The sequence below is a fragment of the Palaemon carinicauda genome, chromosome 3 (genome assembly GCF_036898095.1).
Source record: "Palaemon carinicauda isolate YSFRI2023 chromosome 3, ASM3689809v2, whole genome shotgun sequence".
Lineage (NCBI taxonomy): Eukaryota > Metazoa > Arthropoda > Malacostraca > Decapoda > Palaemonidae > Palaemon > Palaemon carinicauda.
This window is the reverse complement of record NC_090727.1, coordinates 194341557-194346342: the sequence shown is the minus strand read 5'-3', so window position 1 is coordinate 194346342 and position 4786 is coordinate 194341557. Positions and strand designations below refer to the sequence as shown.

Sequence of the window (4786 nt, the reverse complement as noted above, 5' to 3'; positions counted from 1 at the left end):
AACATAACATCAATTTAAAGATAAACATTAAGTGCTCTAATCGTAACCCAACATACACAAAAAAAGGGGGTTTCGTCCAGAAGGCAAGTTTGAATTACTGGCATGTGCCCTTACAATAATCAAACAACATATATAATCTCCACAGGAAGAAGTTTGACAACAATGGGATGTTACGTTATTTTATCTGATCTAGATGGATAAAATTTGCAAGAAAGTTAGCTTATTACTTTAAATATTATTATACTAATTCATACAAACTCATTGATATAGTTAATATAATAAAACTACTTCTGTGGAGTAAAATAATCACATTTTAAACATATATTCATAGAAACTGGGAAATACATTAGAAAACGAACACTCTTAAAACTAAGAATACTTTTATTCAAGGGGAATAAATTTCAATTTTTGACAACTGGGTATAGAGAGACATCTTCCTTCAGTGGGCAGATTCTCCAAGGATCCCACCTCTTGGTGGGCAGCTCGTTCTTGGCACGAAAGGCAGGATAGGGAAAAAAGGTTCAGTACTCTGGCAACCACTCAGCCTGTGACCTCCTCCACTCAAGGGCGAGCCCATGAGGGACGGTCTTCAATGCTCAGGAGTAAGTAAATACTCAAGAGCCGTTTCCTGCTCAGAGGACGACCCTCAACCTCGTCATCGTGGTTGTACTCGTTCCGAGTTTTGGACTCAAACTCGTCAATCACACTATGGAATTGATCTTATGTAGTATGATCATGTCTAGGAACTGAATAAGACCTACATATCTGATAAGGTCAATATTTCACTAACTCTAGCCCTTGAGGCTATTGCGAACAGAAAAAGTGACTTCTGTGTTAGATCCTTTAGAGTACAATCCTCATTTTTTAGGTTCGAAGCATAGTGCAAGACTTTGTCCAACGACCATGTGATGGGCTTTGAAGGGGTTGCCGGCTCGAGTCTAGCGCATGCTTTTGGTACCTTATTGAAGATTTTGCTTTTGAGGTCCACCTCAAAGGAGTATAGAAGAGGTCTAGTCAAGGCCGACTTACACACAGTTATCGTATTGGAAGCCAGGCGTTGTTCAAGTAGGTAGATGAAAAAATAGAGACAGAAATGTATTGAAATTTCTGTTGGTCTCCTTGTTTTCACCAAGGATACCCATTTCTTCCAAGATGATTCATATTGTCTCTTGGTTGAACTTGACTTGTACTCTTCAATAAAGTCGACCTTGTCCTTCGAGATCCCAAGCTTTGTTCGCTACCAGGGTGAGAAAATCATGCGATGTAGGTTGTTGGTTCTCGATGATGAAGCGTAAACAGTCGACTTCTGAACCAGTTGGGATAAAACTGGGTTTGGCAGAGGAAACTAGAGGGAACCAATCGCTTTTGGGCCATCTGGGGGCCACTACTGCAGCTGTCCCTCTGAAGGATCTCAGCTTGTCGAGGACTTTTAGCAGGAGATTGGTTGATGGAAACAGGTAAATCCGATTCCATCTGTTCCAGTCGAGACACATGGCGTCTATCGCTTCTGCTTAAGGGGCTACGTAACGAGGTAGTTTCTTGTTGTCGCTCATCGTGAAGAGGTCGGTCTGCAGTTCCGCGACTTTTTCCGAGATGAAGGAGAATGAGTCTGCGTCTAGGGACCATTCTGTGTCTATCGGCCTTAGTAGCGTGCGCAATCGGGTCGGGGTCAACCTTAGTTGATCTCTTTTAGCGTGTGATGCGTATCTCCTCTAGACTCCTGACACATCCTTTAGTTGTGGTTTTAGCACTGGGTCTGTCACTACTGCAAACTGGAGAGAGCCCAATACTCTTTCCTGTTGGCGTCTTGAAATCCTCTTGTATCGGATTAGTCTCTTGACAGCTCCCACTATCTCTCTCCTCTTCTTGGATGGAATGGAGAGATGGTGGGACTAACTTCATTGGATTCCTAACCATTGGAACTTTTGAGCTGGAGAAAGGCGAGACTTCTAATGATTGATCTTGAAGCCAAGGTGCTCCAGGAACTGGATCACCTTTTCGGCCGCTTGCAGACAAGTCGTCTTGGATGCTGCCCACACCAGCCAATCGTCTAGATATGCTACTACTTGAACTCCTTCAGAGCGTAGCTGCTGGACGATTGTGTCTGCTAGCTTCTTCGTGAATACCCTTGGGGCTATGTTTAGCTCAAAGGGCATCGCTCTGAAGACAAATTTTGTCTCCTGTAGCTTGATTCCTAGGTAGGAGGAGAGGGGTCGACTGACTGGAAGGTGCCAGTAAGCATTTGCCAGGTCTATTGAGACTGTGTACGCACCTTTAGGTAGAAGGGTCCTTATGTGTTGCAAGGTAAGCATTCGGAACTTCTTGTTCTCGATGAACTTGTTGAGTGGACACAAGTCTAGAATGACTCTGAGTTGGTCTGAGTCTTTCTTGGGAACACAAAACAGCCTTCCCTGGAAATTGATGGACTTCACTTTCTTTATTACTTTCTTGTTCAAGAGTTCTGAGGTATATTCTTCCAACAAGGGGGTGGAGTGTTGGAAGAATTTCGGAAAAGGGGGTGGAACTTTGTTCCATATCCAACCGAGTCATTTGTGATTAGGCTGTGGGCCCAGGGATCAAAGGTTCAATCATCCCGAAAGTAAAATAATCTGCCTCCTAGCTGGAACCCCTCATTGCTTAGGGGTTCCTAAGGACTTTTTTCCATGACCGCGACATTCTCTGCCCCTTGGGGGGTTTCCAGAGAACCTCATTTTGGGCCTCTATCTTTGTAGGGCCGAAAGATGGTCGAGTGCCTTTCAAAGCCTGGGTTAAAAACAGGTGAATGAACTACCAGCTGTTGAGGGACCATCTGGAAGGTGGTTTGTGGCTGAGCTACCATTTGAGGCACTGTGGCCATGGTCACGGCCAGAAGTTGTGCAGGTCTATTTGGTCTTAGGCTGGAGACCACTGTCTGAAGAAGTTTTCTTTTTTGGAGACATGCCCCACTTTTGGAAAAGGTTCCTATTCTCTGTGGCAGCTTTGTCAATGACTTCTTGGACCACATCTTGTGGGAAAAGGTCTTTGCCCCAGATGCATGATGAGGTCAGCTTTCTGGGTTCGTGTTTCACCGCTACTGCGGAAAACACATGTTCTCTGCAGGTTCTCCTAGACCTGACAAAGGCATATAAGTCCTTCACAAGGGTACCCATGTGGAACTTAGCTAAGACCACGTACATATCTGGGGTATTAGTTAGGCCTGTACACATTTCCAAGCAGTTCTGACGAGACAGGGAGGCGGCAAGTCTTTCTTTCATCTCCTGTTCCCTTCTCAAAAGATGGTCTGGCAACTTTGGAAGGTTCTCATTAAACTGCTGGCCTGCTATCTCCGGATCCATCTTCGAGACGTGGAAGGTTAGATGTAACTCTTTCCACTTCTCCTCGCAGGTGGGCATAGCTAGAGATAATGGTTTGCATTCCTCTAGAACTGGGCAGGGTTTGCCCTCTTTGACTGCTTTCATTACACAGTCGAGGGCTTTCATAAAAAAAGGGGAAAGCTCTAAAGGAAGGAGCAATGAAGGTTGGGTGATTCTTGCTCAATGCTGAGACTTTGGAGTTGGTATATCCAGCTCCTTTCAGGGTCTTGGTAAGGGTGGCTTGTGCCTTGTCATCTTCGAAGACAATGACTTCCTTCGGTACCGTCCCCTCGCGGGATGCAGGTTCATCTCGCAGTCTTTCGTAGCAATCTGGGTACGCTGAAAAGCTGGGCAAAAATTGAAGATCTTCAAGGGGTTTGGCCCCCAACTTCTCGGAGATGTAAAGCTTCCCATTCATCATGGGCATGTGCTCCGTATGTCTCCAGGGTTTGGTTTCAGAGCAGTGAGGGAGGTCAGATACTTTAAGGGGCTTAACAGAGCCCATGGAAGCGCCAGGGCATTTCCCTATTTGTACCCCTCTTTTCATATCTTTGAGATCTTGCTTTATCTCTTCTTGTTCCTTCCGGAACACTGCCAACATCTGCTGGATCGACACTAGAAGCTCCTCGCTCCTGTCGACCTGTGTAGTCGGTTGGGGAGTTGGGGTTGAAGAGGTTGACGGCATAGGTTGATATGCCGTCACGGTGAACTGGGGGTCCTCAGTCACCATTGAAACGGACTATTCTTCCTCCGTTAGGGGTTGAACCACGTCTTCTTTAGGGCCTCCTTGTGGTAGGTCCTGTTCGGTGTCGGTGAACACCTCCGACATCCAGTCTTGGTGGATGTCCATGCCTTCAAGTGCCTTATTAATGTCCGCGTCCATTTTCAGTTGAATAAAGGAAGGCTAGACCTGTTCCTGGGGCACTATCCCACTTGATTGAACCTTGGGGAACAGAAGGCACCTAAGAGATTCGTTAGGTAGGTAAGGTCCCGGAGAGTTCTTCTGGAACCCTCTTACCCACCTACGAAGGGTTTTTCTTGCTGTATCCCTTGCCTCTGTGGTGGCAGGGATATCTTCTCTGAAGCCATTGCTCAGCAGGGTCGAGCAGTTGGAGCAACCCTTCGGGTCCCAGTACCTCAGGGATCCAGATACGATGCAGAAGGGGGTATGAGACCTGCACATCGTATGCCCACAAAAGTCCTTACTCTTGTGGTTGCTGCAGAAGACAACTGCACAAGTCACCATTGGCTCCTCCTGTCAAGGAAAAAAGGTGAAATGAGTATACAGTTGTTTATAACGTTGATATAAATGCATACTTTCAATAGTAATACTTACTATTATTTTAAAAAGCATAGGATAGTAAGCTAGAAAGGAAATAGTTAAGACGAATATCTGTGTTTCCTCTCCCAGGCAATCGCTGAGACCTCCGTAA

At 45.7% G+C, this 4786-nt stretch overlaps 1 non-coding gene across 1 annotated transcript; it reads right to left on the bottom strand.

The window, feature by feature from the left end:
* Positions 1-535: 535 nt before the first annotated feature.
* On the bottom strand, positions 536-737 carry LOC137638901 (small nucleolar RNA U3). The gene has a single exon (XR_011044201.1). It is a non-coding gene; the product is annotated as a small nucleolar RNA U3 (small nucleolar RNA).
* Between the last annotated feature and the right edge of the window lie 4049 nt (positions 738-4786).